The sequence below is a fragment of the Lacerta agilis genome, chromosome 17, assembly GCF_009819535.1.
Source record: "Lacerta agilis isolate rLacAgi1 chromosome 17, rLacAgi1.pri, whole genome shotgun sequence".
Classification (NCBI taxonomy): Eukaryota; Metazoa; Chordata; class Lepidosauria; order Squamata; family Lacertidae; genus Lacerta; species Lacerta agilis.
Genome location: NC_046328.1, coordinates 28573190 through 28599956, shown reverse-complemented (window position 1 = coordinate 28599956; position 26767 = coordinate 28573190). Strand labels below are relative to the sequence as shown.

At 46.3% G+C, this 26767-nt stretch overlaps 2 protein-coding genes across 6 annotated transcripts in view; one reads left to right on the top strand and one right to left on the bottom strand.

Annotated features, from left to right (window-relative positions):
* The window catches only part of FLRT1 (fibronectin leucine rich transmembrane protein 1), a 48651-nt gene extending 43715 nt beyond the window's left edge, over positions 1-4936 (bottom strand). Inside the window, exon 1 of the mRNA XM_033174249.1 lies at positions 4483-4936. The gene's annotated coding sequence lies outside the window, so the exon portion shown is untranslated. The remainder of the gene's footprint in view (positions 1-4482) is intronic.
* The window catches only part of MACROD1 (mono-ADP ribosylhydrolase 1), a 322885-nt gene that overhangs the window by 93095 nt on the left and 203023 nt on the right, over positions 1-26767 (top strand). The window lies entirely within an intron of this gene.

Below are 26767 nucleotides of genomic sequence, written 5' to 3'. Positions count from 1 at the left end.
CCAGCCACCAGTCTAATTACCACATTCTGGATTAGTTGTAGTTTCCGAGTCACCTTTAAAGGTAGCCCCACGAAGAGCAGGAGATAACCAGAGCATGTACCACTTTGGCAATGGAACTGATAGACACTTGCCCTGGACACAGAATTAACCCGCACTTCCATGGACAGCTGTGAGTCCAAAATGACCCCCAGACTGCACACCTGGTCCTTCAGGGGCACAGTTACCCCATTCAGGGCCTGGGAGTGCCCCACACCTGCCTGCCCCCTGTCCCCCCAAAACAGTACTTCTGTCTTGTCAACATTCAACCTCAGTCCATATAACGAACAGGAGGGCCCTCAAACACAGCAATGCTGACTGACCACAGTTGGACTGCCACCTGTAGAGGGTCTCCCTTCCTTATAAGACCCGTAGCGTCCAAAGTCTATTGCCTAACTGCACCACATGCCCAGAACCAGCTGGTAAACTTCAGCGTGTGCAGATTGTTTTCTGCAGATTCTCTCAGTTATGCATCCACCAACCCACCATTTCATACTGCCGGGCTGAGAGAATGGCCACTTGCCACCCCTGAGGAGTTCATGGGCTGATGGGAGGCTTGAATTGGGGGCATGCCAGTGGCATGCCAGTGGCATTCTTGGCCTCTAGTCTATGCCAGCTCTCTTCAGGACCCTTTTTGGGGTTTTCTGCTGCTGGCAGGTATATGTGTGTGAGAGAGAGGGGGGGGGGAGAAAGAAAAGAAAAGAAAAGAAAGACAAGGGAAGTTAGTTAATAAACTAGTAATCAATGGTGGGAGGCGGCAGGGGGCGGACCAGGCGCACCAGCAGCCGATTCATTACAACGCCCGAAAATGAGGCTGAGAGATTAATAAGCCTTTGATTTATTGGTGCTTTGAGCCCTTGAGCATTACTCACGGTGTGGCATTGACAGGCCCTCTGTTCCCACTGTGGCCTCTGAGAGTGGGGATGGGAGGGGGCTGATGCCAGGACCCATCCGGATGAAGCCCTAAATGCCTGACTTGTCAAGGCATTAATGGCTTTGTTGTAAGCCCCACGGCCATGAAAGATTCCCTCTGGATGGGGTAATTGTTATTGATTATGAAAGCAGATAAATCCAGCAGGAGGGCAGAGCCTGTCGCTGGCGGAAAATCCTCTGATGAGGTTGCAAAGAGCTGCCTTGGCTGGTCTCTTGGTTGTAGGCTCCATGGGAAGGGCTATAGCTCGGAGCATCTGCTTTGACTGCATAAGATCTGAGGTTCAGTCTCTGGCATCTCCAGGTCTGGCTGGGAGAGTCTGCTTATCGATACCCTGGAGAGCGGCTGCCAGTAGGTGTGGACAATACTAAGCTAGATGGGCCATTGGACTGGCTCAGTATAAGCAGCTTTGTATGTTCCCAGTTTCTTACTTGACGGTGTAGGTGACTTGGGGTGGTTGTGTGACAAAGCAGGTATGCAATTGTTCTTATTTTGCCCCCATTTTTCTCCTTTAGGGGATGCCTTATTGAAATTTTGTTAGTGATTTGCTAAGTGTTGTTTTCAGGATTCAGCTGCCACCCTAGAGTTGCTTGTATCTTGTGTCTCTAAGACACATGCATGGAAATGCACACACACAATCACTAAGGCACCATGTAGTGCACAGCCTGCCCAACCTCTCTCTCTCTCTCTCTCTCTCTCTCTCTCTCTCTCTCTCTCTCTCACACACACACACACACACACACACACACAGAGAGAGAGAGAGAGACAGAGGCAGAGAGGCTGCTGCTCTGAAATCTGTTTTGATCTGTTTATAATAGATTGTAGGACAGTTTTGTTCTCCAAGAAGTATATCTTTAACAAAAACAAAAAACAAAAAACTCATCCTGCTAGTACAAAATCATTGCTGGGTTGGGAATAAATTAATATGGCAAGTGGAGTAGAGCTTCATGTAATATTAGGTGATGGCTTGGGGCTCCACCACACAACCTGTTTATTGAGCATTCATTCTGATTTGCTTGCACAAAGTTTTTTTTTTTGGCACAGGTTAGCTTATGTCTGGTCTTTACTGAACATTCCTTTTGCTTTGTTTGCAGGGTGGTTATGTGACAAGGAACATATTCTGATCTCTTTGTGGGGTGTTCCCATTAGTTATTTGTTCACCCCACACTTTGCAATGCCATTTCTGCAAAAAGTTATTTGTTTTTGAAAGTGGATTTGTCGCCCTAGGGCAACAGAGCACTTTAATCAGCTTTAATTACGCGAGCCTAGGCTGTGTACACACTATATGTTTAAAACACATCTGAAGCATGTTCCCCGCTCCTTCAAATAATTCCAGGCACTGTCGTTTACACCTCAGAGAATTACAATTTCCAGCAACCCTGAGTGGTTTGACAATAAATCCCTCTTTCCAGGGAACTCTGGGAATTTTAGGTCTGTGAGGGGGACTGTAACTTGAAGAATTTGTGCGTGGGTTTGCTTTTTCCTTCTCCCTCCCCTATTTCCTTTTCCTCATGTGTCATGTCTTTTTTGATTGTGACCCTGACTGAGGCCAGGGAGTGACCCATCTTAGAACTGTAAGCCACATAAATGCTATAAGTAAAGAAATTAATAAATCTAGTTGGCTGTTCTGAGAAACAGGATACTGAACTGGCCTGATGCAGCAGAAGTTTTATTCCATTATTATGTTCTTAAGAGATGGGCAGGTGGGCCAAGGAAGTGTGTATGGGTGGCTGCCTTTCACACAGTGGCTGCAGTTGCACATCACAGTACACCCTTCACCCTTCATTCTGCTTTGCTTTCCCCTTACTGTGTACAGGAACAAGAATCCACAATCTCTGTTTTAGTGTTATGTCTGGACCAGGGATTGTGGTTTGTTTTGCTCCAAAACTCCACAAAGTAAGGCCAAGGTTTTTTCTTAGCATCTTGAACCATGGCCTCTGGTTCAGAATGCAACACTAAATCAAGGATCAAGGTCTGGAGCTTTTCTGAGGAAAGCAGTAAAGCGTGGTGGCAAGGCTACACATTTGACTGGTCTTGCCTTTGCTCTGGCACATTATTTCATGGAATCATAGAATCACAGAATTATAGAGCGGGAAGGGACCTTGAGGGTTGTCAAGTCCAACCCCTGCAGTGCAGAAGTCTCTTGCCCAATGTGGGGCTTGAACCCATGACCCTGAGATTAAGAGTCTCATGCTCTACTAACTGAGCTATTTTATATGCAGAGAAGTGTTCCTAACCGCAACCAGCTTGGCGGTAATCTTCATACATGCAGTTCTATAGTGTACTTGCAGCATGAAATGGGCCAGTCCCATAAAAGTCTTCCTTCTGGAATCCATGGGTAGTACACATTGGTGCTGTGCTACAGTACCTAGAAGGGCTTCTGTAATTATCATTTGCTGTAATTTAGGGATAGAGACGGGCAAATCTATCAATTTCAGTTTTTCTCAATTTCTCATTTTTCCAGTCTTCAGTTTTCCACACCAGTAAGCAATTTTTAAAAAAAGCCCTTTACTGTATAATTTATTGGCATTTTATTGCATATGTATCATAACTTTGAAAAAAATGTATGCAGTTTTACCTAATGTACATGTATCTTTGCAGAGCAATTCCCACCATCAGAATGCATTTGTTTATGGTGTTTTCACTAATATAAGCATTACTATGCACATTCTACCGTGAAGAAGTATGCATGCACACGAAAGCTCATACCAAGAACAAACTTAGTTGGTTTCTAAGGTGCTACTGGAAGGTTTTTTTTTATTTTTTATTTTGTTTTTACTATGGCAGGCCAACACGGCTACCTACCTGTAACATTCTACCCTGGTCTGTGCATTTTTAACACATTCCTTGACTGGATAACTGCATTGCAAATTTCGAAGTGCGAATTGCAGAGAATGGCAGCATCTCAATTTGTGTATTGACTTGGCACATTAGATAGATATGCCTCTAAACGCTAACAAAATCAAATTTCTTCCCCATCCCTACAACGGGTTGGGGAACCTGTGAGTGGACTACAGTTCCCATCATCCTTGATTGCTGGCTATGTTGGCTAAGGCTGATGGGAGTTGGAGTCCAGTAACATCTGGAGGTGGTTGGACAGTGTTCTCGAAGAGAACATGAGCCTGACCAAACTGCGGGAGGCAGTGGAAGACAGGAGTGCCTGGCGTGCTCTGGTCCATGGGGTCACGAAGAGTTGGACACGACTAAACAACAACAACATCTGGAGGACCACAGGCTCCTAATCCCTGCCATAACTGCTCTGCCTCTCCAAGAGCTGCAATTGGAACTCAGTGACCTCTTGCCTGCTGCCTTTGCTTCCTATTCAGCCTACTTTAGCTGTTGTTGTTTTTCTCAGCTCTTTCCAGAATGGCTATCCTTCCATTTCCCATTCAGTGCTGTCTGCCTTTATTTAAAGGATGGATTAGATTCACAGAGCTTTGCAACAGCTGATGGAAGACCAACACACTGGTTTAGGGCACAGTTGTGAGTTCAGTGCTTCAATGAATAATCTTTACCTGTCTCTTAGATTCAGAGAAGTGGCCGGCGGAGGTTAGGATTCTCGGATCTTGCCTTTTAACGTTGATTTCCTCCTCTTTTTCCCATCGACCTTCCTGAAGGCTTCAAGACCACTTGCTAGTTGAAAGGAGCTGTTTTACATGCTGTGGGTTGCCTGCCAGTCTCCTCTCCTTTGCTCCTCTCAGTGTACAGATAAATTCCAAGGACGCCTTCTGGCCCACCATAGACCACGCCAAAGTGGCTCAGGAAAATTCCCTTTGCGGTAAAGGAAACACTTTCCTCCTCCCCAACAGTTCTTCCACCTGTTTTTCTCTTCCTTTGCTTATTCACCTTCAGATCCGGTGGTCTGAGCTGGTGCCAATTTGAGATCCCATCATAATGGTGAATCGGTGTCTTCCCTTGAATTTGAACATTTGGGAAAGCGTGGTTCGAAAAAGAGTTCTGGTTTAGCCAGACCCACCGCTTGAGCTTTCCTCTCTCCTTTTCCCCGCTTTCTCCAAAACTTACATCCAGCAATTCTCAAGCAGATCTCAGAGGGATGCTTCTTCAGAGCTGGGCTAAGACGGGGGAGCAAGCAGTGGCCACCAGCCTGGTTGACCCACAGAGCTGACTTGTCACAGGCAGGTGGAGGGGGCTGATTTGTTATGCTGAGAATAAAGGTTATTTTCACCCCCACAAAAAAAGGGACAGGTGGGACTCCAAATCATCAAAGTATTCCTTCTACGATCTGGCAGTGGAGTGTATCCTCCCAGCGACGACAAAATGCTGATGGAATCAGGTTGGCGAGGCAAAGGCCGCAGGATCAGACAGCAGCTCCTAAAACCTGCAAAAAAGTAATTTGAGAAGGCCATTAAAGTCTGCAAAAGCAGGAGAGGCTGCAAAAGCGGGGGAGCTGCTTCCCACTGCCCAACAGAACCTTGCATGCTGCGGTGCCTGCATGCAGCCCTGCCGATCCTGACAGATCAAAGGCAGGCACTGACTGGCAAGTGCTCAGACCGCTGAGCTGCAAAGGGCACAGCAAAGGCTGCTTTATTCCACACGCACATACACCAACTCTAGGCTTTAGCAGGGCAGTTGTTTTTCAACACACTGCCTTTAGGGTCCAGAGTCCACATCATTCTTATTTTTAATATTATTTTTAGGTCCAGGCTACCCATGCGGCAGAATGAGGAGGTGGTAGCTTGCTGAGTTTGGGTAGCACTGGCTGAACCACTTTGGATAGCAGGGGATTGGGGAGTGTCACAGTATTGAACAGTTCTCTGTGTTTAAAAACTCTAAGTGGAAACCCAACACAGCGGGCAGATGTTCTGGGCAAGAGCCTTCCCATGCAATGTGCTTATTTTTTATTTACAGAGAGTTGTGTGTGTCTCATCACAGTAGAGCATTCAAAAGTGATATGTCTAGAGGCGGTGCAGTATCTAACCATCTCCTTCTGCTAAATGTGTAGTCCCACCCTTTGTTTTAACTAACTTTTTTTTAAAGGTTTTAAAATTGTTGTGCATATACCAACAATCACCATTTTAATTTTTCCTTCCCTCCCCTAAACTCTTACTTCATATAGATTTTAAAAATATAAATAAAAAAATGGTTCTATACCACCCAGTAACCTGAGTGGATTGTTTAGAATAAAGGCAAAAGCCATAAAACAGAAAAGTACATAAAATCTAAAATAGCACAATACTTCAAATAATTATAATTATATAAACATGGAAACCTTTTATTTGATCTCAAGAAATATTCTGCAAAATTTGGTTACAATATCTTAAGAGGTGTCCAAATGCATAACAAAGAAACAACTTTCTCGAATATATAGTAGCTGGTCCCAAGTATTCACATCAGTGATCAGTGGTGCTCATGCCCAGAGCATAGAAGTGAGTAGGATAGACCTGACCTTTGTTTGCCACAGAACCTCTGCACAGTGCAAAGTATTCTGGGATCTGCTCTAGGGCACACAGATCACATCAGGCACCAGCCAGGCCTGTTGGCATCACCCATTGCCTTGTGTGAACTGAATGTGGCAGAATTCCACCAATGCCTCTTTTCACCTGTGCACTCCAAGGGAAGGGCAAGCAAACAGTCTGCCATGGAATCTTGTGTGCCTTTATGTTTCTCACTTCCCTTACTTCTCAGTGATGAATCCCCAAGACAACCTGTTTCCTGAGAATACATTCTGATTTTCTTGCATGAAGCTCACATGGAGGTTAGACCATGTCTGGTGTTTATTGAGCAGTCGTCCTGATTTGTTTGTGAGTAGGTTACACAACAGTGAACATTAATCTTGGGTTGCTTGCGTGATATTTTATCGGTTGTTCACCCCACACTTTTTAATGCATTTCCTAATCACTTTCCAAAATGCAAAGTCATGTTTTTAGGTGGATTTGTGGCTCTGGAGTGCTTTAATCCACTTTAAATTGCACAAGCCTAAATTTTTTTGTATGCACCTGAATCTGAAGACAACCTGATAAACCTGAGCAGAGGCGATTTAAGGTTAGCACGATTGGGTCAGCTGCACTGGGTGCCAGCACCACAGGAGGCACCGCAGCTATGATGTGGAATCCCCACAAGAAGGGGGGGGGGCAGCAAATTTTAGCATTGTACAGGGTGCTGCTGAAATCTAAGAGCCCAAAGTCCGCCACTGTTCTGAGGAACACTAAAGCCAAGTTTGAAAACAGCTGCTGAAGAGGATTTGAGGCCCAGTGCCTTTCTTTCACGTGGTTGTTGGTGCTATTTAGATTCCAGAGTACATATTCCCCCTATAGGGCATTTTCACATGTGAAGCCTAAATTGGTTTCTGCAATTAAATGAATATAAAAAAACCCTGAATGTTGTTTTAGTGGAAAGGCAGGGTGCAACTTCTCCAAATATGGAATGCAAGCACAACACTGACTAGAATGTCCTTTATGTGAATGTACATTTCATATACTCAGATAATACCCAGGCGCAATATTAAATGGACAGAGTGTCAATTCCCAGACCATTAATCCCTCTTCCCAGGGAACACTGGGAATTGTAGCATCCTTAACAAATCGCAGTTCCCAATATTCTTCAAGGGAAGGCATGGCATTTTAAAGTGGTATGACAGTGCTTTAAATGTAAAGTGCACATGGAGCGTGTGATTTGACACATTATGTGGAAGGTGGAGCTGCTGCTGAACGACATCTCCGTGTAGAGTTCCCACTCCACACCATTGTCTGCCACTGGCAGAAGTGGGAAAACATAGCAGCAGGACATGGCGGTCTAGGCCAAATGAGATGTTATGTAGTGGGGCAAGGGAAATGGGTACAGGGCTGACATTTTCAGTGACGGCCTGTTGCTCTGCATCACAGGTAGTCTGCCCCCTCCTCTTGAGCTACCATACAAAATAGAGAGAGAGAGAAACTCAGCTCCCACAATTTCTCTTAACTTCTGCTCTGATGGATGGCGCTTCACGTAAGCCTAAGATGACGCCGTCACCAAGATACCTTTCTTTCACGCCATGGCACAAATCCACCTTCAGATTAATTTGCGAGAGGGGTGGGGAGAGGAAAGAGAGAGTGGGGCTGGAAGACAAAGGAGGGTGGGGTTCCGATCAGGGCTGCACAGTGGTGGCCTGCAAAAATCCCCTCTTTTTCCGGGAATTAATTGGAAGCCCTGACTTCCGGCTCTTACATTTCCATAACACAAGCGCTCCTTGCTGCTGCGGACAAAGATGCTGGGCGAGGGAGGCCGGCCCTCTGCATCTCCCGTTGCACAAGCACTCGGGAGACTTCAAGCCAATTTGTAAGAACCCCATGCTACTGAGAAGCGGTTTCTAAAAACCCTGCAGACATTAGATTGCCTTTCATTATGAGGATTGGGAAGCTGGTTAGCCCAGCTGCAGGCCCTTTTGCTTTCTGCCTCCCTCCTTTTGTTGCTTCCCTCTCTTCCTTCCCGTCTCCTTTTGGGAAGGGAGGGAAGGGTTGTAGCTCAGTGGCAGAACATCTGCTTTGCACACAGAAGGTCCCAGGTTCGGTCCCTGACATCTCCAGAGCCTCTTTCCTGAAACCCTGGAGAACGGCTGCCAATCAGTGTAGAGAACCCTGAGCTAGATGGACCTGACTTGTCGGTCTGACTTGGTATGAAGCAGCTTCCTGTGCTGACATGGGTGACTGGGACCAGCATAGCTGGTACTGCTGAGGAGCATAGAAGGGGCAGGGTTTCCAGCCTTTTAAATTTCAGATATATTGACCCCTTGATAGTGGGGTTGGTGGGTGGAGAGGTAGAACTGAACTTGGAGCCTGAAAGCAGAGCAGAAGAATGAAATTTAAATGGCAGGCTGGCTGAAATGTCAAGGCTTGTTTTGGGAAGAGCAGTGGCTCAGTGGTGGAGCATCTGCTCTGCATGTAGAAGGTCCCAGGTTCAACCTGCGGCATCTCCTGGTAGGGCTGGGAATGCCTGCTGTCTGAAACCCCAGAGAGATGCTGCGAGTCAGTGCAGATACTACTGAGCTATTGATGGCCCAGTTATCTGATTTAGTATGGCAACTTTCTACATTCCTATGTAAAGACCTCAGTCTGCATTACCTTCCAGCAGCATAAGGGGAACTGGTAAGAAATAAGAACTTTGGAGGGAAGAAAAAGGTAAATTTCATAAGCCCAGGGAGATTTATGAGGGCCAGCTAGGAAGGCCTGGTGGACAAATGTGGCCCTCTGAGGTTCCCCACCCCTGCTCTACACACTCCCCAGGGAGTAAGTTAAGGGAACTTCTGAGTTGGCATGCACAGGGTTGCACTATAAACCTACTCTTTATTGTTTTCCTTGCTAAGCTCTGGCAGAAGATCAAAGCCAAGCTGGATGAAGCTCCCAAACAATGGTTTTCTTTTCTTATCTCCCTCTTTGCTCACTAGGCTAGGCTTGAACACAATTGTTTGCCCCCCCCTCTCCCAGTCTGTGTCTGAGGACCCTAGAGACTATGGGGGCTGGAAAGTATGATGTCATGTTGTGACATCATTCTGAAGTTGCACATAATGGAAACACTAGACTCTCCTTGCATCATCGCTTGAAAACAACCTCAGGCCGCATCCTTTGTCTTTCTCCCACAGTGGCGCATCCATGAACTCCTGTCTTGCTTTGCTGCTGCAGTGTGCAGCTGGGGCCCAAGGTGCTTGGCACAGTAGTGCATGTATATATTGGTCAGCTGTGCATGAACTCCAGCAGTAAACCTGCTAGCGCAGGGCAAGCCCAAGGCTGGCTCTGGCAGGTGGCAAGGAGGTTGGATGCTGGGGCCCTGAGTCTGCTTGACAACATTTTCAAGCCAGTATGTCTCATAGCAGGCAGAGCAAATCTCAAACCAGAGCTCTCACCAGGGAGGCGTGTTACCACCTGCGTCGCCAATGCTGTTTTTATGACAAGGCTGGCAGACCGACTTGGTGCTTGCAGGGTGCCATCTAGGCTGCAGTACCAGGCTGTCTGAGCATTCTGTCAGCTGGCTTCCAGTGTCCAATCCTTGAGCAGCATCCCCTATAAAGCTCCAGCCTCAGAGCTTGCTTCTCAGTCTGAACAACTTTCCTCTGCTCTTTCCTGCTTGCTGCTTGGGACTTGACTGCTAAATGTTTTAGACTAGGCACTTGCTTCTGGCCCATCTGGACTGTAAGTCACCCCTCCCCAGGATCCCAGAACCTGCCTGCTTTTACAGTGCCTAGTAACCCCTAAATCCAGGGATGAGGAAACTGAAGATGACATTTGTATTTAAAAAAACGGTATCTAGCTTGGCTCACTCATACAAATCACCTGGCTGTGCCCTCAGTTTGTCATGACTGATCCCTGCTCCTGCTTGCTATTTAAGAAGGCACACTGATAGTCTCTTCTCCATCTCCCCCCACCAAATCCTGGTGCCAATCCTTGATAGGTCTAAGTAGCAGCACTTTCAAAGTGCTTCCTTATTAATTAATCTGCTAATGGTTCATTTCGGAGCTGTGAGGCGATCTGCTTAATGAACAGAGAAGCGGCCATCGCATAGGGCCCAAAGAACAAACAGGGAGCATAATTCCTCCCTGTGAGATTAGATATGGAAATATATGTTTAAAAATAAAAGTGTGCATGCATATGTTATGTGTGATTTTGCTCCTCCTCTGCCAAGCTCGGAGACAGTTTAATTCCTCGCCTTTGATGTTCTGATTGGAGCTTTCTTCTCATTTAATAGCAAAGAAACGAAGAGGTGCTTTGATTACTCTTTTGAATCTTGCACGCTGTTAAATAGCCTTGTAAAACCCTCCTAATCCATTCTGAGGCAAGGTTTGGGGCTGGCATATATATATGTGGGACATTCTGTGGGGTTCAACATAACAGTGTGGTAGAGCTCAGGTGTTCTGGAAATGGCAGCATTTGTTATGTTCGCTGGGCCTTGGATATTCTGATATGAACATCCTCCTAGAATAGTTTAATTTGAACAGGCAGGTTAGAGATTTGGAGTGGGGAGGTGACATCACTTTCTCATGGTGTTTGTGTTTGTGTGTGTGGTTTGCTCACAATAGTAAATTTCCTTGCATTTCATTCCACTCTTTTTCCAAATTGCTCAAAGCAGTGTACATTGTCCTGGCTTTATCTTCACAATAGCTAATCGTCAGAGATTGGGGCTGAGCAGAGATTTGAGCTCAGCACCCCTCTTCGAGCTCAACCCTCTAACCAGAGCACCATGTGGGTTCTTAAAGCACTTTACATCCATTATTTTAATATTTCCTACATCAGCCCTGCAAGGTGAGCCGGTATTATTCACATATTGCAGATTGGCAGGCATGATGGTGGCAGTAGATGAGCTCAGCAGCTCTGAGGTCCACTGAGCATAAATGGCAAACTGGGCACAGAGGGCCTAAACCCTCTGCGCCTTTGCTGAGCTGGTAGCAATTTGAAAGAGCATACAGCTGGGAGTTGTGTTGCCTGGACAATTAGTTCTGTTTCAGGAATTCACTGGGGAGTAGGGCAGCTGAACCTACAATGGCAGAGCTGTGGAACCTTGATCCTCATTTGGGGTCTTGACCCTCAGGCCTATACAGCAGCACCGGCCTATGATTCCTTTCCTTCTAGATGTTCCATAAGTGCACACTCTCAGACTGGACCTCAGACCTGCTTGGGGGGCTGTGGTAGAGATTGGCAAATCTGGCCATTTCGGTTTTTCTCCATTTCTCCACTCATAAGTTTTGTTCTATAAATTTCCACATCAGTTTGTGATTTATTTATATTTTTAAATCTTCATGGAAATTCAGTAGCATTCCAGTGTGAAATTCTCCTAATGCACATATTTTTGTATGCATTTCTGCCTGATATACACTTCTTTGCACGACAAATATTTTGGTATGTTATTTTCACTGATACATGCATTTTTAGACATACATTTCTGTAGACAATAATTGTTTGGAGAACAGCATTGCAAAATTTGAACAAGTGGGAATTTTGAGGGATGTATTGTTTCTGACAGTATGAATTATGAAGGTTCTCCTTTGAATGTGAACTGAATCAAATTTCTCCCCACTCCACTCCCTGATCCCCAGTCTGTGGCATCCCTGATGGCAGACGCTTGCAGAACCACAGCTGCAGAATCCAGCTTTGCCTCAGAGTTATTCTTTGATGTGCCTGGGGACTGGAAGGTGATGGCAACCTGTGGATGAAATGTCATCATGCTAAAGGCAGGCGAAATCTTGGTATTATTATTATTATTATTATTATTATTATTATGCACCACCCATCTATGTGGTGCTGTACAAAGAATACCAGGGCAGATCCCTGCCCCAAGGGGCTCACCATCTTGGCAACAGGCACAGGGGAGACTACAGAGGGAGGAGCGGGAAGTAGAGACAGAGGTAAACAGGGGAAGAACCTGCAATTATTGCCATTACATGTATTTTGGCTTAGTTGCAGGAGGGCAGCCTTCCCCAGCCTCAGGATGTTGGACTGCAGTTTCCATCAGCCCCAGCCAGTATGGCCAGTGGCTAGGGATGATGGGAGTTATAGTCCAACAACATCTGGAGGGCACCATGTTGGGGAAGGCTATGCTAGGATGTGCATGATGTTGATAAAGTGAACAGGAAGTTTTTTTTCTGCCTCTCTTGTGACAGTAGAAGTCAGGGAACACTCAACACAACCGAAAGATTCAGGGCAGACAAAAATAAGGACTTTAGAAACAGCGCATACCGGTAGTTAAACTAGGATTTGCTCCCAAAAGAGGCAGTGATGACCACCGACTTGGACAACCCTTATCTTCCATGAATTTGTCTACTCTTTTAGAGTAGACAAATTCATGGAAGATAAGGCTACTAACCCTGATGGCTGTGTTCTACCTACACAGTTGGATGCAGTATGCTTCTGAATGCTGGTTGCTGGAAACTGCAGGAGGGGAGTGTGCTGTTATGCTCAGGTCCTGCTTGTAGGCATCCCAGGCACATCTGCTTGGCCGCTGTGAGAACAGGATGCTAGACTAGATGGCTCCCCCTATTGGGAGTGGGGGCTAGACCTCACTGAACAGCTGGGCTTCAAGGAGGGATTTGAAAAGGCTAAGAGGGTCTCCTAGAGGCATTCTGGGAATGTGTTCTGGGCATGAGGTCCAGGAAAGGAAGAAGAATGGAAGAGCAGAAGACATTTTGATGGTTGAGGAGATGGAGTTTGAATCGGAAAAGTGAAGGCCCTGACTGTGTGCACAGCTACGAGCTCTCATCTAGTTTTCCTGCTGCGGTGTGCAACCAGGAATCCTAGGCAAGGCCATTGTGGTTCCTTACTGTTGGGCACATGTATCTGGTTTGGTTTTGCTGACCTCCACCTCGCTCTGGATGCTCACAGTTTTTCCTTCTGGGGGTGCTTTGAAACCTCCTTTCATATTTTGGTGAAAGGAAAAAGTGCTTCAAGAGGGGAATGAGGCAGCTCCCTCTGTTCTTTCGGGAAGCACAACTTTTCTCAGTGCGGTGCCCTTCAGATGTTTTGGACTAGAACTCCCATAAACTCCAGTCAGCACTAGCTGGGGTTGATGGGAGTCATAGTCCAAAACATCTGAAGGGCACCACATTGGCGAAAGCTGCTATAGTCCCCTGCCGCTGCTGGGATCTGGGAATCCACCCTGAGCTGACGCAGAATTCCCTTCCAGGCTCCCGTCCTGCCTCTCATCCTGCTGTCATGTGAAAAAGAGACACACACAGAGAAAGACAATGTCCACAGCCAAACCTGCCTCTTTTTCCAGCCTTGTGCACAAATTGGACAGGGTGTGTGTGTGTCTGCCACAAGAATAGTTGTAAGCAGGAGTTCCATTAATTATGAATGGGCAACAAGAGATTCCCTGTTGTTTGTAAATTAGCTACTGCTTTCCTTCTCCCCCTCCTTTCTTCCTTTTTCTAAATTTATGTTTCTTAGAAATCAGTTTGCTCAGAGGGTGGGGAGCGTAGGAATGGAGGAAGTTGCCTGCTGAAAATGCAGAGCTGACTGGAATACCCCTCAGGACCAATTGAAAGTTTTTTCTTTTATTTTTTAAGAACATGGTACCGTAACTTTAGGGTGCATGCAAGGGGAATGGAGGTTTGACTGCTCCCTCTCTCCCTCCCCCGGCCAGAATCTCCTTGTCTATGGAAAGCTAGGGTTGTATCCAACACTCAGAGCAGACCCATTGACATTCATTATTCATTTCAAGGGGGCTGTTCTGAGTAGGACTAACATTGGATATATCTCTATTGGAAGGCCCTGCTTGCAGCATCAGATGATTAGTTTGTCTAATATTGTCTACACTGACTGGCTGTAGCTCTCCAGGGTTTTCAGACAAGTTCTTTCCCAGCCTTCTTGGAGATGTTAGGGATTGAACCTGTGGTTTTCTGAATGCAGAGCAGTTGCTCTGCCACAGAGAAAGCTGACTAATAAGTTAAGAGACCATTGGCCCATCTAGCTGACCGGCTGTGGTTCTCCAGGATTTCGGGCAGGAATCTTTTCCCATTGCTACCTGGAGATGCGACTGGGAACCGAACCTGGGACCTTCTGCAAAGCAGATGCTCTATTAAGGCCTGTCTGTATACATTACGAGAAACATCACAGTTGGCATTGCGTCATCTTGGGAAAAGGTTTTGCCTTGCTTCTGAGAAACATCTGACTGGCCACCATTGGGAATTAGGTACAGTACCAGGTGAGTCCCCGGTCTGATCCAGTGAGAATGTTCGCCTCTGCCCAGTCTGGCACTTTTTGTTCCTGACCATCCACAAATTTGCTTTAAGCGCCGCCATCAGCACTCCTCCTTTAAGCAAAACATATTGAGGTTGTTTAAGTGGGGATGTGCTCATTTGAGTCCCTGGCTGCTCGAAGTGGTTGTTTTTCAAGCCCTTCTTAATGGGAGAAGAAAGCCGTTAAAAATAATGGGAGTCATTCCAGGCCTTCTGCAAGTGGCATTGGAGAGAGTACATGGGAGAAGGGAGGGCTGCTGGTGCTGCCAGTGGTGCTGGTGGTGGAATAATTCACTTTCTAGATCTGAGGTCATTCTGCGAAACTGATATACAGTGGCCTGAAGCGAAGCGGAAGGGAGCATAAACAGCAGAGTCCTGTGGCACCTTAAAGACTACACATTGATTGTGGCATTGAGCTTTAGTGGCTTAGACAGTGTTTCATCAGATGGATGACCTGTCAAAGGGGAGTTGGTAGGTTTACATAAAATAAGAAGTATCTATTCTCTCCAGATCAGAGGTGTATTTTGCTGGGGTTATGGGGCGGGGTGTCAAAACCCATGACTATTTCTGCAACAGGATCCCAGCAGGGTTCCTGTTCCCAAGAGTCCTAGCGCCATCCAATCAACATGAAAGGGCTTTTTTTTTTTAAAGCCACATAAGTCTTCTCACTCTTTGTGATGATTGTAGCCACCGAGGATTGGCTCCTAGGGTCACTTTGGATAAAGCATGCAGAGAAAAGCACCAAAAAGGAGTTGTCCCATGCCCTCCAAAGCTAAGAATTTAGGAACACTGAAAACACAAGGTACTTCAGTTTCAAGAGAATGGAGTGCAAGTTCTGTTAGGTATGGGTAAAGGAAGACACAACTTAAGTATGATAAAATGTACTGAGTAGTGTATGATAAAATGCACTGAAATATGTTTATATTGAGATAAAGTATGTGCTTAAATAAATAATAAAATGCTATTTAAATACAAATTGCTATTTAAATAAAAAAAATTTCATGTAGTTTGGTGGAGGTTTTTTTGACAAATTAATGTAGAAACAGGTTGGAAGGGACTTATAAAGGAACATGTGTGAAATTGGCATGGGCCCCAAAATATATTGATCCAGAAATAGAGGTCCCCATCAGCAGTGTCACCCCACTTTAAATAGTCAAGGTTTTCCCCAAAGAATAATGGAAACTAGTTTGTTAAGGGTACTGAGATTTATTAAGAGACCCCCATCTCTTTCGCAGAGCTAGAAAGAGGGATTGGCAGTTAAACCACTCCTGGGGCAGATGAATAGGAGTCCAGCTGCCCTAAGCCATTTTTCCTCTTTCTCCTCATTCCGTGCCCTTTTAGCTCTGTCATCTTTACAAAAATATTCCAGCATAGGGTTTTTGTTTATTTATTTTTTGGGATAGGTAGCAAATATTGAAACTAGAATGGAGCACATCAATGATATGCATTAATTTTTAAGTACATGATCCCCCCGCTCCCCACCACATTGGCCATAGCTTCATGGACAAGGTACCAGGCCACAAAGAGTCAGCCCGACTTGTGTTTTGAAATCTGAAAGCTGCCAGGATTTTCAGCCTGGTGATTAAACTCTCTCTCTCACTCCCCCGGAGAGTGAGGAAGGTAATAAATCCACATTGTGCCATTGCAGCGAACAGCTTGGGATAATTGCATTGGTGAAATAAAGCGAGGCGTTGCATATTTGGATGTCCTAACTCCTCTCCCCACCACCACCACCACCTCCTGATATACCCTCCGGGACTTGGAACTCCATATTGTTGCTTCCAGACAAACAAGAACCTCATTGAGAATTTCTTTCTGCTTTTCTTATACCTGTACAGGAAGAGGGTTGGGATTGCGTGTGTGTATCCCACCGGCCATTCTCAGCCATTGGCATTCAGAACCATTTGTCTGCATTCCTAGAAAGGATGTGGAAGATCATCTAATCAAGGACCAACCAGAGGCTGAGCATTAAGAATTTTTGACTCTGGGAGTTATATATTAAAATAGCACTCCCCCCCAAAAAAAATAATAATCAGGTTGCCCTTCTTGTCTGTTGTGTCCCTCTAATCTAGAGCTGAGGCTGATGGGTTTTAAATACCCTGCCTTCCCATTGTGCTTTTCCTTCCTGCCTTTATTGCCTTTGCCTCTTAGGGCTCCTCCAGACTGTTCTGTTTTTGCAGGTATCCTGCACCATGTCAATGATGGTGCAAAAGTGGTGGATTCATACTGGACCATCCACACACCATTCCGCATTACCAGTTGTTTTGCAGTGCCCCCCCCCCCCCCGGTTTTCCCATTATTGTTGTCTGGAAGTGCGCTCTTGCTTTATAGTGCAACAAAAGTGGGGCAAAAACAAACCTGGAATGTTCGCATTATAAAAAGTTGCAGGATTTTAGCAGGAAGTTACAGGGCATGTGCTGATTGGAAACAAAGCAGTATGCCCACTCCGAAACTTTTTGAAGTATTGAAAGCAGGATTGCACATAATTGTCCTGGTACCATTATGAACACCGGTCATGATGAGTGCATAAGAAAAATGAAATCCTGCGCGACTTCCTTGAGAACGCTGGGCCTGCCAACCCAGTTATAAATTTACAAAAAGAAAAGAAACGCCATGTCCACAGGTATCCCTAACGCCGCCTCACTTTCATGCCTTTTAGGATGCAATCCTTTACTGAAGATCCACTGGCAGAGGGGTGATACAGGATCTGGTGGAAGCCACAGGACACTGGTGGAATGCCCCAAATATCTCACCCCAGACATGCTGAAGGAATGGCTGGAATGGGGTGGAGATTGGGGGGGGGGACATAAGTGACACAGGGAAGGAGCTTTTCATCCATGGCCGCAGCTGTTTAACAGGCAGTTCCAGACAACCTGTTTACTGAGCATCCATCCTAAATTATTTGCACAGATTTGTAGGGAAATTAGGCAACATCAGCTATATGTCGAGCATTCCTTCCGGTTTGTTTGTTAAATGACACTGGGAGAAAGCAAGTGTTATCCCACACTTCCAAGTGTGTTCCCCTACCATTTTCCTGATTACAAAACATTTTAAATTTTCATTTTGGTGGGAGGGAGGAAGCGTGTTTCTCGCACAAGAGCTGGAGCCCCCCCCCCATAGCAACAGTCTGGAAGTGCCCAACAGTGCAACTTTGCACCAGTCCCAGACATGGCACAGGAAATTTGGTAAGGGGGGGCAGTACCCGCCCTAAGTTGTTGACTGTCCTGCCTTTATTTCCACCAGAGAGCATAAGGTTTTATATAATAGCATCCAATTGCAGCACACCAGCAGCAGCATGCAAAACCCCTCACAGGTGCAAACCCCACTTGCACATGATAGGGTATGGGGCTTTGTCTCTCCGGCATAAAACCCTGCACACACCCTCTACGTCTGTTGAGCTGGTGACTGCTGTAAAGGGATTCAAAGCCCTCCCAGTAGGGATGTGTGGGGTCTGGCTGTAGCAGGGTCATCAGTGGTTGTGCCGCTGAAGCTGAATGGAGTGAGTTCTGTTGTACCACCACCTTGCACTTTGTGTGTGTTGTGATGCACAGGGGTGTGTACTGGAAAGCAGCTTTTGAAACACCAAATGGTTTCCCGACAACTTGCTTTTGTCCCACCAGTTTTGATCAGGGGTGTCATGTAAGGGGCCTTATGTCACCTTTAAGGGGCCTGTAGCACCTCACCCCACTCCAAAGAAATTATAGAACCATCTTCAGAACTAGCAAGCAGGGTGCTTTTAACCATAAGAAGTGCTCTCTCTCTCTCTCTCTCTCTCTCTCTCTCTCTCTCTCTCTCTCCTCGCTCTCTGGACTGTCCTTGCCTCCCGCAGCAAAACAATATATATTCTGTATATGCCTTATACCTTTTTGCTATCGTTTTCCTGCTATAAATGTTTGAGAGCAAGTGATGCGCCAATGCTCCCGCCACCATTTCTCTTTGTCCAAATTGCACTGTCTGACTGAGGTGTAATTGATAGTTTGGGGTCGGATTCAGGTGGAGTTGACATTTGTTCAGTGAAAAATTATAGGCGTCTCCCCACTCCGGGGCATGTGAGGGGCAGGGAAGTTGATCCCCTTAGCTCACTTACACATAGACAGACAGACACAAGCGCACACTTACATCTTGAATCCTTTTTGCAGTTCGGAACAGAAATTATATCTATATCTATATATGTCTGTGTGTAAAATGAGATACTTAAAGGAGTAAAATAAAACAGGGTTTTTATCACCTTGTGTGCTGCTGGGCGAGTTTCCAGCCGCTCTGGTTGGTATGGAGAGAGGTGGAGAAGTGTGGTGTGGGAAGGAGGGAGGGCATCACTTTCAAAATGCAAATGTCATGGCAAATCTTAACATCTGGGATAATTTATTTTAAGTGCCTCCGTGGGCATTGTTTCAGCTACTCTTCTCCCCTTCCCCCATTAAACCTGACACAGGCAGGGCATTGCTGTCATGTCCTAATCACACACTGCCAGATGAGGGAGCAGGCCAGCGTTGGATGGTTGGCACAATGGTAATGTTGGCGCCTTCGGTGGCCGATGATGTGTCTTCAGAGGCCGACGGGGAGGGGAAGAGATCCTCATAAAGGAATATTAATGGGACAGTAGGCAATGAGGAGACCTCTGTGGGAGGAGGAACAGACCTGTGGAGTGCTGGAAACTGCCATTCTGGATCCACACAGGGTTCCATAAGTACTGTATCCTCTCCTTGATAGCGGGAGGGCCAGATGTGGCTGAGACCAGTTCTTACCCTCATGAGAGCTCTATTGGGCTGTCTGTTTCGAAGGTCATGCCAACCCATGTCCTTCTTCCCCAACATCCACACATTCTACCACAACTTTGGGTTGGAGGACGCACCTGCCTTTAGTTGCGAGTTCTTAATTATTTGTTACACAGTCAGTAATTTGGAACAAAGGCAAGTAAGCTTTTCCAACCCAAGAGTTGCATCCCTTTCTGAGTAGTGGTGGACAGAAAGGAATAAGTGTAAAGTTTGCCTTTGTTCGATAGGCTAGTTCCCACACACACTTACATGCCCCCCCCTCTGTCCTCCATCCAGACAAGCAAAAAGGCACGATCAGAGTTCAAGGACACATTCCAGCCAGGCAAAAACTCTTGAGGTGCGGAGCAGGGCCAGTGAGGCGTGTGGCCTAGAGAGAGAAGGGCAGTGTGGGGAAGGTCTGAGAGCCATTTGGAAAGTGTTTTTCAGATTACTAAAATGCAATAAGACTGAACTGAACCTCTTGCATTTGCTTTCTGTGTTTAAAAGCCAGCCGAAGCGAGGTCTTGCAGCACAAGTTCTCAGGTTTAACTCTGGAGCCGAACCAAGCTTTAAATCTCCTTTTCCCCTAACTTAAGAGACTTCATTGAAATGAGTGGGAATTATGCAGGTGCACGTGCATTCATTTCAGTGGAGTTTGTACTACTGAACTGGATTGTGCCCCTTTCATTTAACAAAAAAGAGGGAGAGAACACTTAATTAAGTATGCATATTCATTTAAAATTATTTCTCTCTCTTTTCTTTCTAATGAAGTGCATTGGATGATGCAAAGCTCTGTCCCTTGAGATTCAGGGAGCAGCTGTTGTTGGCCTTACACTATAATTTCTGGATGCTGTTGTCCATGTTTTTGTTGACCAGCTGATTTCATTTATAACCTCCCCTACCACTTTAGGATCAAAGCAGGTAATAGTGATTTAAAATACAAGTATTGGTTTTTGTTTTTGTTTTTTAAAAACCCATTAAAAAACTAAATGTTGCTACTGTACTACCATGCCTCTACCAGAACTTGAAAATATGTCTGAACAGGAGGAGGATCCCACCCCCTAAACCCCAGCGCTGCATCCACCAACCAAGTTCCCAGGTCTGAAAGGTTGCAAGTAATTCTCTGTTCACGGCTACCAATCATTGTTTGTTAAATAACTAACAGAAACCAAAGGCTGGGCTTAATGTGTGCAGCTGGAGGAAAATGTAGAATTCTGAGCTGGACAAAGGGATGGTACCAGTACAGAATTCAGGTGCAGGGTTTTAACATTTTTTACTGTGTGTGTGTAAGGGGGGGGGGGGAGCTTTTCACAGACAGAAAAGTTCCATAACGGGAGGGTGCTAGGCTATTTCCCTTAAAGTACTTTTTTTCTTCGCAGGAAATGTTTTTCTTTTAATTGTGGGGAAGCAGTCAAAAAAGTCATCTCTCATAGGGATGGGGGAGGAATTTGATTTTGTTTGCATTTTAAGGGGGAAAATGACCTAATTCACACCTCCTGAAGCAATACATGAATCAGAACACAAGTATCTTTCAAAATTTACACTTTACTGAATAGTGCAATGCAGCTCTCCATTGTACACGAATAGAATAGAATAGAATAGAATAGAATAAGTCTTTATTGTCATTGTCCCCTTGCGGGAACAACAAAATTCCTCAAATAGGGGAAAGTGTGTAAAAATGCATACATTTGTGAAGATGACATAGAAAAATGCATAATGTTACAGGAAATCACCTGCAAAAACTTGTATACTAGTCAAACAGCATACACAAAATGTGTATTTTAGGAGAAATTGGCACAAAATGCTGACATATTTTCATGAGGACGTTATCCAAATTGCATGCGTATAAAATACTTTGTAATAAAATGATAACTGTTTGATGCGTGCTTTGATTGGTGTTCTTAGACTGAATTCCTAATTTGTCTGTAGCTGTTCACAAGGTGTTCACACCTTGGCACAGGGTAAAGACATCATTGCCCTCCGGTATGTACACAGACAGACACGAATCTCTCAGTAATGAAGCCCTGCTGATGTGAACAGCTAGTGGGGAAAAGATATGTAAAATGCACCACAACTTCACTGTGCTTTAAGGCGGTAATGTGAACACACCCAAAATGCACCCAAAAGGTGCACCTTAAGTCCACTTTGCCACCTCAGGACCTTAGTTCTGTTGCTTGTATAGATTCAATTGGAGAAGTAAGGGAGGAGAGAGAAAAAAACTCCCTAGTTCATAGTCTTGATCTTATGATTTTTTGTTTGGGGGCTTGTTGTGGTCTTCCAATTGCTGGTACTCCAGCTCCCATCAGAAGCACCCAGCATGGCCAATAGTCAGGGATGATAGGTGTTCAGCAACATCTGCAGGGCCTGGACATCTCTACCCGCAACCTAGGGCATCAAATATCTTGAAAAAATGTGTGTTGCAGAGGCAGCAGAAGCCAAGCCTCCTTCTCCCTTCCCTTCCTCTGCTTTAAGGCTACGTATTACAGCAAGAAGGAGACACAATTGGAACAGACAGAGTCACAGCTGGAGCCCTCTGGGTCCTTTCCTCCTGATCTGGTTCTAAGCTGTCGGCCTGGTCACAACCTTGGCGACCTCCACGGGGCCTCTGCCTCCACACCCTTTCATGTGCTGCCTGGGAACCACTGTAAACATTTTCATAGAGCAGATCACATCTCTCTTCCTCCGCCCCTGTTTCTCACTTTCCCTTTTAGCCCCCTTGCCTTTTGCCATCTGTTGGTTCTGAATGTTACTCCGTGCTCCTGGGCAAGCCCCAGATGCCTCCTACTTTTTTTTTTTTTTCCAAAGGCCACGAAATGTCGCTGGCATGAACGGCTCGTGATCCTGTTCCCTACATTCACCAACCCACAATCCTGATGCCAGGATTGTGGCTCAGGTGACTGTCTAAAACATGTGGAGACCAGGGATTCTACGACACTGTAGTGCAGGTGGAGGATGGGGGTTTGCTTTTTTAGAATTAGTCATGTAGAAGGCTGACACATCAGGGATAAAAGGTTAGGCTTGAATAGGTGCAGGACCTCAAGCCCAGGGACCAAATGCAATGCTTTAAGGCTCTCTTACTGACCCCTGGGACTCTCTACGTGCAAAATAGTGCATTGGTAACCTCAGGACTGGATTACTGTAGCATGCTTTATGTGGAACTGCCCTTGTATGCAATTCGGAAGCTGCAGCTAATGCTGCAGGTTACTGGCAATACGTTGCCGGTCTGCTAAGAGAGTTGCCTATTTGCTCTCAGACCAGGTTCAAGGTTCTTGGGTTAATCCACAAAGCCCTAAACAATTTGGCCCCAAAGCACATTAAGGACCTCTTGATTCCTTGTGCACCAACTTGATCACTGAGATCCTCTGATGAGGCATTTCTGGTGGTTCCCTACACCCCTGGGGTTTAGTTAGCCTTCAGCAGGGACCAATTCTTTAGCGTGGCAGGCCCTGTCCTTTGGAACTCCCTGCCAGTAGAGGCTCGGCAGGAATCATCCCTGACTACTTTCAGACACCTATTGAAAACGGTGTCGCCTTTGAAATACAGGTTTATTTCCTCCCAACCAGCTCTTACTGAAGCTTTTATTGGCGATTTAACAAAGTTGCTGTTATTTTGTATGTAGTACAGTGGTACCTTTGTTTACAACCATAATCCGTTCCGGAGGTCCGGTTGTAAACCCAAACAGGTTGTAACCCAAGGCGCGCTTTCGCCAATGGGGCCTTTAAGAAAAAAAAGGGTTGTAATAAAAAAAAAGGATTGTGATCCCTAAAAAGGGACATGCACTTCGAGGTTTGATGTGGTTGTAATCCAAAACGGTTGCAATCCGTTATGAAAAATGTGGTCTGAAAATATTTAATATTTAAATAAGCAAATAAACACCCCTTCCCCAGCCGCAACCACTCTTCCCACACCGCAACCGCTTCCTAGCCGCTGCCGCCCTCCCTTTCCACAGGCCACAACCCTCACTGGCCTTTGAATGGAGGGACTCTCCAGTCTGAGCACGTTGTCTCATTGAAGCACGGATTGTACAGCTGGCTGGCTACCTGCCTTCCTTGTCCACCTGCCCCAGGCCTACTTGGCCTCGCCCTCCTCATCTGCTCTGTTACAACTTGCTCCCCAATGACTTTGTGCTTAGTCTGCGAGCCTTGACATGCCAACTCAGAAGGCAGGGTAGTGTCAATGAGACTCTTGGCTTTAGCTTCCTAGTACCATGCGTAGTGCGGCTTTTAATTTCAAAGGACTGGAGTCCATCGCAATGCAAGCACACCATTCCTGACTGCGCATTCTATGACTGCAGGAGTGGGGAACATTTTTCTGCCTGAGAGCCGCATTCCCACCTGGGCAGCCTTCCCTGGGGGCCGCATGCCAACATCAGGCATGCCCAGAAGCAATAATGGAGGAAGGAGCAGTCGTGTGTACAGCAGGCTATGCTCAAGCCATGCAAAATCCAGGGGCTTCTGCTAGGGATGGGGAGGAAAATTGAGTTGTTTCGCAGGTAAAAGCGAATCCACCTAATTTTTACCTTAATAAGAGAACTGAAACATGGCCGAGATATGCTGTTCTCCAGCCAAGCACTGTGTTAAAAATGCATATATTAGTGAAAACAACACACACAAAATGCAAGGAAGCGGGAGCTGAAGCCATTTCCTCATGCCAGGGACAACTTACGCAGACAACTTACTTCTCTAACTCGGGCTTTATAGGAACATAGAAAGCTCCTTTATGCTGAATCAGACCATTGGCCCGTCTACTTCAGTATTGTCCACATTGACTGCCAGTGGCTCTCCTGGGTCTCAGGAAGGGGAGACTCCCAGCCTTACCTGAAAGTGGGACCTTCTGCACGCAGAGCAGATGTTCCACCACTGAGCTACAGCCCCCCCCCTTAATACACATAGGAAGCTGATTTAGACTGAATCAGACTACTGGTCCATCTAGTTCAGCATTGTCTAAATTGACTGACAGCAGCTTTCAAGGATTTCAGGCAAGGGACTTCCCCAGCCCTTCCTGGAGATGCAGGGGATTGAACTTGGGGACCTTTTGCATGCAAAGCCAGTGCTCTACCATTGAGCCATGGGCTGGTGGGACCCTTGAGAGACCCGGCGATCTGCAGGTTGGTACTGCAGCTTTGGTGGTGCCCTCAACAGCCCAGAATTCAGTCTGCTGGCCTTGCAGATGAAACATGGCACTGGTAGAGCAGATGGGAAGGAGCCTGGCTGCTGGGAACTCCAGTTTGATACACACCAGCAGCTTATGCTAACTTATTTGACGGGCTTGTTGTGGAGATATTGCAACTTGTATGCACCACCCTGAGCAACTTGGAGGAAGGGTGGGACACAGATGTGACACATGAGTGGTCTGCACAGACAGATCGCTCTTGGACTACAGCAGCTGCTTAGCAATTCTTGTTTCAGGGATTGAGTCTGATTTTAGGGCAACAGTAGTGTGTGAGTGTGTGTGCTGTGTGTACAAGGGCCCTGTGTTTGAACACCCCCCACCCCACCCCACCACTGCCCTTAGATGCAGCTGCCTCTGGGGTGGAGTGAAAGTTTTAAACTCCTGACTTGCAAAGAGGATGTGTGCCTCTGGAGCAGGGGCACATTGGTGGTGTGTTCACACCTGAGCGCTGGATGCATGCATTTGCAATGAGCAGCAGAGCTGAAAGGAGCCAGGATTTTAATTACTTGAGCTGGATAAAATCCAGGGCACCAGGAGCAGGAATCTTAAGCTCTGCCAAAAAGGGCTGGTGGTTCTTTTAACGATTACAGCAAGGTTGCCGTCCCCAGATTCTCCAACGCGTTAATACCATCCCTGTAGCAGCCGCACTGTTCTGCTCGCCCCGCAGCCTTGAATCAGGGCATGTGGGGGGGGGGGTGGGAGGACCAGGGAGCCAAGCTCTATTTCGAATCTGCTGGTCCCCCGAGTTTCAAGGACATTTCCAGCCCGTCTGCCAGTGCAGCTGGTCATGAGAAGGAGAGTTTAAAGGGAAGATTTATGAGACAAGTTAAAATTTAATTTGGGTGGCAGGGCTCATGTGGCTGCGATGCTCCTGAATAAGATTAATTGCTCCCTTTCTCTGAGCAGTTTATATTGCCCTCACCCACCCACCCCCCAACCACTTGGCATCCGGCAAAGGGAAATTCAAACGGGGGATAATAGAACAGGGAGCTGCCAGGCAAGCGGGTCCCAGGATTGTCAGATGGAAGCACTTAGAAGCAATACTGAGCTGAAGACGGAAACTTTATTAAATTGCAATCCCCATCCCTTCTAAATCGATTAGCTAATCCTGCCATGCAAGTAAGACCACCAAGTTCCTAGACCTCTTTCCCACCACCCTTCCTAGCTTTCTTACCTTGCAGCAGCCTTCCCCAACCTGGTGCTCTCCAGGTGAGTGTTAAGCACGTGGTTTGACACTGGGCAAGAGGTTGCCCTTGTGCCTGCATGTAGCCATCCTCACTTTGTTCCTGTTGGCCTTTGTGAACCTATGCCAGTGCTGTAGCTGAACAAGAGGAAGGCTTTAGCTCCATGATGGGGCCCCTGCTTTGCACGCAGAAGGTCCCAGGCTCAGTTCTTGGCATCTCTGGATTGGACTGGGAGAGACTCCTGCCAGTCAGTGCTGAGCTGAATGGCCCAGTGGTCTGATTCAGTATAAGGCAGTTTCCTATGTTTCGGTCCATTCTTCTTCCATCTGTTTCCTGCTTCTCATACCTTTCCATTCCTTCCCCTGGATTGATGGGCATATTAGATGTTGATGCAAGGACCAGTCTCCCAGCATTTTTTAAAAAACACAAAAAGCAGTCTTGGAGGCTGCCTTTGGAAGCAGAGGAGCAGAATGAGAGAGGAACTACTTAATCCTTTCCCTCCCTGCCATCTTTCCGCTAAAAATTGCGCTCACTCCCCCAATCTGCTTTTCCAACTGCATGGAAAATGATGCTGGGACCGACAGTGGTGTAGGTAGGTAAATTTTAAGAATCTGGACTTAATGGTCATGAGCACCCCTTCTTCTTTTATAAGGCAATGTGGAAATTAAAGGGATATAAAAAATAAGGGATAGCAGTGGGAAACTGATTGAAATAAGGGATATCCCCGGGGAAAACGGGATACATGACAGCACTGGCAGGAGCTGGGACCGAGCAACAGGAGCTCACCCCGTCACGGGGATTCAAACCACTGACCTTCTGATCAGCAAGCCCTAGGCTTTGTGGTTTAACCCACAGCGCCACCCCCGTCCCTCAAACAAATAAAAAACAAATGCTTAAAACAAATAGCTGACCATCCTGACCTCACTTTAACCTCCCCACAAACTTCGTGCAAACAAATCAGGAGGAATGCCTTCAGACAACCTGCTTTATTCAGCAATCTGATTTAACTGATCGCTCTTTAACTGTGGCTCTT